At 39.7% G+C, this 11,353-nt stretch overlaps 1 protein-coding gene across 2 annotated transcripts in view; it reads left to right on the forward strand.

The window, feature by feature from the left end:
• Positions 1 to 566: 566 nt before the first annotated feature.
• tspan9a (tetraspanin 9a) overlaps positions 567 to 11,353 on the forward strand; it is a 197,761-nt gene continuing 186,974 nt past the window's right edge. The window contains exon 1 of one of the 2 annotated variants that reach the window (XM_032524031.1): positions 567 to 820. The gene's annotated coding sequence lies outside the window, so the exon portion shown is untranslated. The remainder of the gene's footprint in view (positions 821 to 11,353) is intronic. The other variant, XM_032524032.1, reaches the window with a different exon arrangement.

Here is an 11,353-nt window from a genome sequence, read left to right on the forward strand (position 1 = left end):
GGAACGTTCTCTAAAGGTTGCAACGTTAGGGGAATGTTGTAAGAATGTTTGATGTAACCAAAAACTAACGTTCCCAGAACACTACACCAACTTTCTCATGCAACCAAAACACAACCAAAATCTAACCTAACCTAACTTTCAGGGAACGTTCTGGGAAACTGTTAATTGCACACATGGCAGAAGGGATTTGATGTTCATCATCATCTCTCTTTCTATCGTTTTGTTTTGAGATTATTTCCAACAACCTAACATTGACAGCTTGTAAAAAAAGATGCATTGTAATTCACAATGTTTATTCACGGAAATGACATATTGCCCATACTATTTACATTACCTTGGTCTCTGTGGTCAGCTGTCAAAACGTAGCTTTTCACAGCTGCCAAATTAATACAATATAGTTCAACATACAATATACCTCAGAGACTTAATGAATCACCCTGGCTTCACTTTTTATGGGCTCCCAGTCACTGAAGCCTACTTCTCTTTAAAAGCCCCGGAGCTGCGACCCGCCTGCAGGCGTCAGCAACAGCCCCTTCTTCTTCTTCTTCTTCTTCCTCGAACTTCATTTCCTCAACAAACCCAAAAACTCCGTTCCCAACTCATCAAGCAGAGACACACAGCGGGTACCGACGGTGGTCAGGAAGAGAGGTCTGATTTTTGGGAAAGACGCTATCCCAGATTTTTGTCTTGGCAGGACAGAAGCTGAATGAATATACTAAACAGCGACTGGGAAGTTTGGACTGAAGTCGCGTGGCGGTGATTTCATGCTGCGTTCACTGTCGACAGGTCGCTCAACGATAACTTAGAGGAGCATTAGCAGGTAAGAGACTGTTTATTAAAGTGTTATTTCCCATATTCAGCGTAACGTGATGTAGTCCACTGTGGTGTCCAACTTTACTGTAGGATGTGTCCAACGATAACTTAGTGAGCTGTTTACTGTCCCAGCTACAACATAACATATTAATTGAAACATTAAACAACCATAATATTATGTCCTTATAATGTGTGGGTTTGAAGCGACCTTTTATATATTAATTGTACAGTATAACTCGGTATATTATATATAAATTTAAATTTTTAGTCTATGTTATGTTATTTTGTGGGAATCTTCCTACAACATTATCCTATAATATCCTATACTGTTGTCTGTAGAACTGCCTTTTGAGTGTTTAGTGGTGTTATAATACTTACAATCCTCCTGTCAGGAATATAATAATCCCATTACAGTTATTTTATGAGTCTAGGCTACCTATTTTTGGCAGGGAATCATGAGTTTATGAGCCGAGAAGCTTTGAAGAGTGACAAAACTCAGACAAAAGTTTCCTTCAGTCTGTCATTATGTGTTGTGTTTTACGACAGCAAAAAAGTTACTGCATTCTGAGCTGACACATTTTTGGTATGAGTTTTTATTATACATTGATTGGCGTAAGCCTACAGGAATGCTAAGAATCAAAGCATAAATTCAGAGTCCTTTCAAAAGCAACAGCTGAAGGAGATGCTGCTCCGATCCACGCGAGCAACATGCCTCCTTCAACAGTAGGCTAATCGCTGGAGTTGTGTGTTTGAGCACAGACGCTCGGTTGTGTTTGGTTATTATGACCGAGCATCACCTAAGGTGGCTGGAAGCGTGAATCTAAACCTGACCCCCTGAAGAGGAGGAGAAGCCTTTTCCATCAACATGTCTCTGGCCTCTGTGTCGGAGAGTTTCGTCGTCACCATTCATTCGATGGATCTACCAGATGTGGAGAAAGCTCTGCATGCTTTGATGCACCTCCGCAGCTTTTTTTGCCACTGCTGATGACCGCTATGGGCTGTGATTCTTTACTTATTTAATCAGGGGTTAAAAGTTCAGTTTGTCCTATTTATCACATGCTCACTCCTTTTTTAGAAGAAGTGTTGAATTCACTGGGACGCATTACGTTGGAAGAAATATATTTCCGAGAGCCAACACCGAAGTCAGCTGGGGCTGTATCAAAACAGCAGCTCTTTTTTACCATAGTGGTCTGCTGTGGATCATGTCTATTCTGGTGTAAAGGGGGGGAGAGGTCTTCCTCTATCCGTCTGACCCCACATTCCTACTTCTCTCATGGCAAGGGGTCAGTAACCCCCCCGGACACACCTATGACCCACTGTTGTGTAGAAATTTGTACATTTTGTACTGAATTTCACATTATTTCCATCAACTTTTGGAGGGTGAATGTTCTAATTCTTCGTTTACATACTGAGACCAACATACAGTCAAGGGGTGCTAACTTTCTCTCTGACTATTTGGGATCAGTGACCATCATAAGCTTTTGTCAGGTTTTTTCCCTGGTGCCCACTGGGTGATTCTCTGCCATGGTAAACAAAAGCAGCAATGTGAGCCTCGGCCTGTGTTTTCTTCCTCGGCTTTCTCTGCCACCACAGAGCTCCGCTCTCTGTTCTGTCCCTTCATGAAGGTTCCCATTCTGTGGGATGCGAGGGGGCCGGACCGTCCGTGCTCGGCAGATCTCATTCCACCGGGCCTCACAATGGATGGGTTGTGCTGCTATATCAACATTTATTTCTCTCAATCCCGCCCCCCATCCTTTTCTGCCAGTTTAAACACTTCTTCCCTTTGGGCCAATCATCAACAGGAAAAGCAAGGCTGTGTGTCTTTGTCTGTGTGAGACGTCGCTGGTTCAGCGTGTGCCATGACTCACTCTGACTTTACATATTGTGCCAGAGCTTTGCTATAGTCCTTATTTAGCTTTGGCTTTAGCTTATTTAGCTTTGGCTTGATGGGTGTGTCTACCCATTTTTATATGTGCCCTATACTCAAGTTGTGCATTCATGAGATGTAGATTGAATATCCAACTCTCAGCCATGTATATACACTGCGAGCAGCACATTCTGTGCCTATATTTTGACCCTCGCTATGTGAATGGCAGGCGGTTGTTTACAGTCAAGTCTATTTTGTGCAGCATGCCCTCCTGCTTGGATTGAACGTGTCACGGTGTCCCATGAACTCGGTGCATGCATGTTAGAGTACATGCCATCCATACATGTCATCTTTGCAGTGAATGAAAAGGGGGACTGCTGCTGTTGGCTAGCCCTTCACGCTACATCATGCGGTTTTGTGTCAGCTCTGAGCGGGATTTGTAACGTCAGACTTGTTGACTTTAGCAGACAGGGCTTCCTCTCCTGGCGGCCTGTGTAGCTATAGCCTGTGTCGGTCGCCTTTGTCTGTGTTGGCATGCTGATGATGTGTAGGACTTTAAAAAAAAATCCGATCTCAAAGCCAAGAACCAGCATTGGTGCAGACACAAAGGGCATCACATGGCAAATGTTTCCAAGATGATGTACTTAGAGTAACGAGTTGATAATATGATAATGTGGTGTCAATAATTGTAGTTCCATGATAAGAAATGGTCAAACATAGCAACAGATAAGGATTTAAGTCATACAACTTATTTTTTAACTGCAATAGAAAACTTAACACTCTTGTTATGTTAAAACCGAGGGCCACACATTTCTCCTCTTATTCTCTTATTCACGCTAATGTAGGGCCCTATTTCTTTCGTTTTTTTTTAATTCCATTTTTTCAGATATATTTTTAACCCTTTCAGATTTTTGGGATTTGCTTTTCTTTTCACTTCATGTTAGAATTTGATATAGTCCCTATGCCTAGGTAAATGATATGGCAGATATGCTGTATTAGTCTATTTAAATAAAAGCTAATTGGATGCTTCAACGTTTTTTTTGACAAGCTCAACGTGAACGTGAGTACGTTACTAATCAACAGTAACGTACTCACAATGGCATTTGCCCACTGTTTAGGTAGGTACCTTTCTACACTTGTTGTTTTAACCCTTGTGTTGTCTTCCCGATGACCATACAACTTTCAGTTTTTCTGGGTGAAATAAAAATAAAAATAAATCATTGTTTTGGGCCATTTTTAATTATTGTTTGTCAGTTTTTTCCACATTTTTTTGTTCCAGTTTTTGATGTTTTTTTCAAGTTTTCTATTTTTCCCGACATTTTGTTTTTGTCGATTGTCACTTTTTTTGTCAAGTTTTATAGTTTCCCACAATTCTTTAAATATAAATGTTTACAACATTTTGTCAGTTTTTTGCCATGATTTTTTTTGCTTTATTTGATTTTTTGTTGTTGTTGTTGTTTTCCACGCTTTTATAGCATTTTCCAACATTTTTGCAATTTTTTTCAATAATTCTTTTGTCAACTTTTTTTTTCAAATGCTATGTAATTGAATAAAACACCCAACCGCAATTAACCGGACTAAAACAATGCATGCACTAAGACAAAAAAATACGTTGGCCCACCTAACTCCAGCTAGGGGAGACTGTGATGAGCCCTACTTCAACAAACATGGGTGTGTTCCTTTTAAACTGAAAAATGAAAGGAAGTAAAAAAAAAATAGTTTATTTAATATGTCAACAAATTATATGCAAATTCTGTGTATAGATAGATAGATAGATAGATAGATAGACAGATAGATAGACAGATAGATAGATAGATGTTTGGATCCCGAGAAAAATGGGAAATTCCGGTGTTACAGCAGCAAAATCAGTCATATTAATCATATGAAAGAATTTAGTTTTCATGGGTAGATTCCGTGTTTCCATCCGGGTGTTCATGTAAATCATAGGGTGTTACTAATGTTGAGCAGTGGTGGAGCTCAAACTGCAACCCCAGCTTAGATTATTTTAGATTTTTCAGTACTGGATGGTTTTCAAATGAGAAAGCGAGCACCTGGTTGTAATTAATGACGTTTTTGTCTTGTTGAATCACATAAATTCCGTGGAGATGGTCCATACCCATGAATCAGTTTCAGTTGTAAGTCATTTTGTGAGCTGAGGCCTGTGGCATAGTTTCCCTTTGAAGGGAATTGGTCACATTATCCACGCCATACAGTATATATTAAGTTTGATGGGCCGGTGTTGATTTTATTTGTCATCATTTGCTTTAAATTGGGAAGGGATTTCTGTTTCATTTGACTGTCTGTATGCTCTATTTAACTCTTATGCCCTGTTATGGTTGTAGCTGGTCCAGCAATGGGTGGATCACATTATCCTGCTCCAGACCATTTTCACCATTATGTATTAGAGGTGGCTCCAGAGACTATAAACACGACCATGGTCATGGATACCGAGTTATACTGTACATGTGGTGTCTCAGCTGTCAGCATATTAACTATATAACTGCAGTGTATAAGACATGACCGTTTATTCAGTGCAAGTGATGTCATGTTCTGGGAAAAGGGACCGGACTTTTAACCATACAAATTTGTTTTGCCATCTAGAATATATTACACTAGGTTACACTCAGACACTTAAACTTTTGGAATGAGTCATCACAGCCATGCTCAGTTTTATACTAAAGCCAAAAAATGTAGCCTGAATATCCTCCAGCCTCCACCGCAGTGCAGATTGAGGAAGTGATGACTTCTATAGCCTGTCACTTCTAACCTGTGGAACCCTCAACAGTCTAATAGAAGGCATCAAGATAATAATCCAAACAATATACTTTACAATATAATGTAATAAAATGAATCATCAACAACAACAACAAGGTTGAAATCCCGCAAGCACCTGAGTACAGAGTAGAGCTGGGCAATATATCATATATAATATATACAATACATCATATATATCGATATCGTGATATAGAGGCTAGATATTGCCTTTACCCACCCAGTCATTATATTCACATTATTGATGATCATTTATGTAAAATCTCATTGTGTGAATATTTGGTGAAAGCACCAATAGTCAACACTACAATATTGTTCGCAGTATCGATATTGAGGTATTTGGTTAAAAATATTGGGATATTTGATTTTCTCCATACCGCCCAGCCCAGTACAGAGTGTGAATTGGTAGCTAGAGAGGTGCCGGTTCACTTCCCGGGCACTGCCGAGGTGCCCTTGAGCAGGGCACCGAACTCCCTTTCAGTGCTGACTATGTGCCAGCCCCTTTGCTCTGACATCTCTCCACGAATGCATGTCTGTAGGCCCTGTGTGTCTAATGAATAACACCAAAGTGTAAAAATGAGTTTCCCAATTAAATAAATAAAGCTTTTTCTTCTTCTTCTTCTTCTTCTTTTTCTATAGTTTACATTAGTCCTTATAAGTTTGACTCATTTTGAAAATAGATTTTTTTTTACATTTAGTCACTGTCATTTTGAGACCAGATACATAATGTATTAACCCTTGTGTTGTCTTCCCGTTGACCTGCAACTGCAACTATTATTCTGGCTTTTTCTACACTTTTCTCAACGTTTTTGTCAATTTTTTTACCAAATTCTTTGTCGCTTTTTCCAATGTTTTTGACTTTTTGTGATTTTATTGGTCACTTTTTCAGCTTTAAAAAAATGATGTTTTTGTTGATTTTTTTTTTTAGTTTTTCTTTCAACATTTATCACAATTTTCAACGATCCTTTCTGATATAGAAAGTTTTTGTAAACCGGTCAAATTTGACCCGAGGAAAACACGAGTGTTAACAGTCTATGGGTGTGACAGAGGCTGGCTTTATTTTATAGCCATTCAAATCTGCTGCTCTAATCCTCTTTTATGTAACAGACAGTTTTGTAATGACAATTCAAAACTGGCTTCTCATAATAGGAACCCCCTTTTTCATGTCGCATTGACGCTTGTGTAGATGGTCAGCATGTCTTGTGTGTGTAACAATGCACATTGACAATCCTTAGCTAGACATTCAGCTGCGCCTTATCACGTTGGAAAAAGGTACTGTTAGGGCTCTTTCTGTTGCAGCACAAAAAATGCAATGCAATATCTCGAGGATCTTTCTCAGGGTGGTGGGAACTGCTACGTGAGCTGTTGGAACTCTGCTTCTGCATTCTGAGATTAGAAGTGTGGCTGTTTTGCATTATGCTGTGTGGGGCACAACACCCCAGACATTTGTGTAAATAGATTTCTATCCTTTTTTTATATGTGTGTCAGTGTGTAAGAAAAAGCTACACGCTGTCAATTTGAAAGGTAAAACAACAACATGCACGCAAGCGTGCACGCGCCAATGTGACGTCAAAATGACGTAGATCTCGCTGATCGTAGATCGTAGATCTTGAGTGTGCGTCCAGAACTCTATTTTTTCAAAGCAGAAACAGAGCCTGAACGAGCTCGAGGGTAACCGGATGCCAGGACTCTGTGTGACTGCAAGTCTCTCTTGTGAACTTACTGGGTTAAGATGAGTTCCTTTAAGGTGAATGAAAGGCTTGATCCGACCAAGTAGGTCATCCAATCAAATCAAAGCATTGACGCCAATGCTGCTGCCAGCTCCGCCGGTATTTACCTTTTTCTTCTTCTCGGTAGCCTTTGCTAACTTGACATACGCCAGCTTGGCTGCGTCCATGGTATAACGCCCTTAAAGGCTGCAGGTGAAAGACCTACCTGCAACGGCCACCAATCGACAGCCAATGACATTTCACCAAACCTGTAATCCTTGTCACCAAAACGACTGCCACACCTTTCTCTGTACCTCGCCTCTCACATCCTGTCACTTTCAGGGTTTATCACCAAAATGCCATCCTAGCTGTTATAAGGTGTTAAACACATTTGGATTCCGCTTAAAAAAAAAAGCAGGCTGAGTTGCAACAACCTAAACCTTCTCTGAGGGAAAACAAAGAGAGAGAGAGATAAGAAAAAAAATCAATAGCACATTTTCTATTCCAACAACTTTGGTTAACACATTGGGGGCAGCCCGTCCTGGCCTGTCTGCTCTCCTAAGTGCTTGTTGGTAAAATAATATTATCCTGAAAGAATAATTTGTTTCCCGTTTTAAACGTGTGTGTGTGGGTACATATATATATATATATATATATATATATATATATATGGTCTAAATTCAAGTTTGTGGTCAAAACATTTGTCATTATCTACATATAAACCTACCAACACACTGAACACTAAGGAAAACATTCTGCGCTGCCACATGTTATGTTTTAATGATACATTTAAAGATCCCAGATGGACATAAAATATATTTGATGTCGTCATTTCAGAGCATCTGGAGCCTCGCATCGCTGAGGGCTGCCTTTTTTCGCTGGGCCACTCAATGCCATCAGTGTTATATAGGCTTCAGTCTCATGGGTCATCTGCTTTGCTGCTTCACTCTGATTTGTATTCATGTCATGTTAAAGCAAGCTGAACATGTGTTGGAATCATACATGGGTCCGCACCTTTTTGCCCGGGTGACTGCCTCTAACAAGATGGGTGTAATGGTGCAATCATTCACTCACCGAGGCCCTTCAGATCTGATCTTAATCAAGGCTTTTGCTTTTTACTCTTAGCATGCTTTGAGCCATGCTAACGGCATGCCATTAGGCATGGCAGTGTCGTCCTGTCTGACACTCATTGTCCCCAGAGGATGAATCCTACCATCTCTGATGGTCCCCTGACTTTTCCTCTAGTGCCTCAAGCAGGTTGACAATTATTGGATGTATTATGGTGCAATTTAGTACAGATATCCACATTGCCAATGAGAAAAATTCAATTCAATTTTATTTATAGTATCAATTCATAACAAGAGTTATCTTAAGACACTTTACAGATAGAGTAGGTCTAGACCATACTCTATAATTTAAAAAGCCCGAACAGTTCTTGTAATTTGAGCAAGAGCAAGCAGTGCAACAGTGGTGAGGAAAAAAAAAACTTTTTGGAAGAAACCCCAGGCAGACCCAGGCTCTTGGTAAGTGGTGTCTGACGGGGCCGGTTGGGGGGTGTAATGAAGTGTCAATAACAGTCACAGTAAAAGATAATGGAACAGTGACTAGAAATAGTATAGCAGGGCCACTGCATGGGCACCGCAGAGCGTGGTAGGATGTAACAGGGCATTGCAAAACATAAGGACATTGGTAATCCTCTAAATTTTTGTCTAGTGCCACCATCAGGTTAAAACTTTAATTTGTCAAAGTAACTTCAGTGCTCCATCCAGACTGCAACCAAAATGGTTGCGTACAAAACCTACATGTATGTAAAACGTACATACCCAAAAGAGTCGAAAATTGGGTGGCTAGCTATTTGCTGGCTGAACCAAAACAAACGAGTCTGTTCCCCTGTTTGTTAGGACTCAGTTTGTATTCCAAGGGGTCCATGTAAGAAGAACCGACTGTTTTTCTTTGTATCTCCTTGTACAGTATGAGACACAAAGAGGATAAACATGAGACCAACAAGCAGTGAAAGTGAAAGGTTTCATGAATTCCGTAGTTATTCACCCTCCCTCTAACCTCAAAATCAGGAGACACAGTTTGACAAGTATTACACCCCTAAGAGAATGTTACAGTCTAACCTTTTTAATGTAAAAAAAACGGGGCTTGGTGTGGATGTTTGATAGGTGGCAAAGTTTAATTTTGTTAATTTGACATCTTTTGACATTTTCTGAAAAAAACGGTAATGAATACATTTCCCCGAGATTAGAATTCATGTGTCCTGTTATTTCAAGACACTTACAATGGTTTTCCAATTTCCTGCTGTGATGTTTTTATTTACTCAAAAGCTAAGCAAACTCATGTTTGTATAAGAAGATTGGAGAACTTTTGCTGTGTTCCACTAATTGTATAATAGGCCAAACACGCAGTTTAGGGATCTTTGTCTTGGCCTTCAAAAGCTTAGGAAAAGAATCCGTAAAAGTGCAATAATTCAATCATGCAGCATAATTTGTGTATCTCCTGATTTTAAATTTGATTAATCTGTAAATTTTCTGGTATGTTGTTGATGGAGCCATTAAATGCACTTGAACCTGATTGAACCTAGTGAGAGAAACAAGCCTTTGAAAGGAAGCAAATAATTAAATTTAACTAAATGACGCGTAGATATTTTAAACCTCCAACGAGTCGTACCATCTTTATATACACTAGGATTAAGAAGACGACATCTTCCGGCTACCACTTGGCTGAATTAACCCATAGCCCACCAAAACTGTATGTATTTGTTCTCCTTGATTAACTTTTTGTATGAACTCGGATCACCTAGACATAAGTCCCCAAGGCATTAACTCCTGCTAAACACTTGCAATATCCTCAGTGGTTTCATGGCTAACTTATAGTATTTGAGAAGCTGTAATAGTAGCATGTTTTCTGTATATATTGCAGCCGTTTCAATTGTTTACAGGCTGTTTTGTTGAGTGTTCAACATGAAGAAGTGGATGTCTCACTTTCTTTTATTTGTAGGAATGCATTCAAAGAACTCCTAGAAGTAGTGATGCCCTTCGATCGAGAGCAACGAACCAGTGCATGGTGTTGGATAACTGGCACTTTCTCCACATTGTTGTTCCAAAATGAGTTTCTTCAGCCAAGCATGCAGGGATGCCACGGAAACGGCAAATTGCATTTTTACTGCTCAAGCTAGTGTGTTGTTGTGTTGAGGGGAAATGAAATGAATATAGTTGGGCTTAATAAAGTTAACCTTTTCAAATCGGCCTGTGCCTTTTTCCTTTTTTGCCAAGGCCATTGTCAGTTACCCAGGATGGTTAGAAATGGTTGGCTCGCTAAATTAATGCAACTCTCTTATTGAAACAATAACATGTTAGTGCATGTGAAACGTGACCCTGAAAAGTGGAAAAAAATGTTACATAATTTCAATGCAGCTGCACATGGCACACTTGTAGTTATTAATGTTACTGTCTGTGATTCAAAAGATCTGATGATAATAATGCTTTCTTGACTCTCTTTAAAAGAGATTTTTACTTTTTTAATGAAGAGCGTAGTGACTTTGGGTAAAATGATCTGTGCATACGGTGTGCACTCACAGACAATGTAGTTTGTTTCACTGCTAAAGAGATGCTGCCATTTAGTATCGTTGAAAAGCACGCATTTTGAAAAATGTGCTCTCTCTCTTTCCCTCTGTTGTAGGTAGATGTCACCAGCGGCCGGAGTAAGGCGAGTAACCGAAAGGATGAATCAGTCGTTGAGTTTTCAGTGAAAAGGGGAATATTTATTTTTCCCAATAAGGCCAAAGGCAAAATACATAGTACAAAAACATCAAAAAGGATAATAAGAATCTAAGACTTTCAAAACAGAAAAGAACAGGACTTGTGAGTCAAAAGAACAAAAAGCATATTACAACTAAGGAACAGCTGTTTACCTAGTGCCTTTGACTACACTCAAATCGGCTAACACGAGACTTACGTCTACTTACTTACAGCCTTTTCCTATATTTGAGCTGACCCAAACCGAACTGGCGCTCCTTCCCAATCTGACTCTCCAGTGTAACTCAAACCTCCCTCTTAAATACCCTGATAGCACACCCCTGTAATGGATCAAACCATTCCCAATAATGACTCAGGGGTGGCGCAGGTGGGAAGTGTACAAACGGCTTTAACAACAGCCAAAACACTATTCAACGTAGCGAGTTACTCAT

This window comes from Etheostoma spectabile, chromosome 8, assembly GCF_008692095.1.
Source record: "Etheostoma spectabile isolate EspeVRDwgs_2016 chromosome 8, UIUC_Espe_1.0, whole genome shotgun sequence".
Taxonomy (NCBI): Eukaryota; Metazoa; Chordata; class Actinopteri; order Perciformes; family Percidae; genus Etheostoma; species Etheostoma spectabile.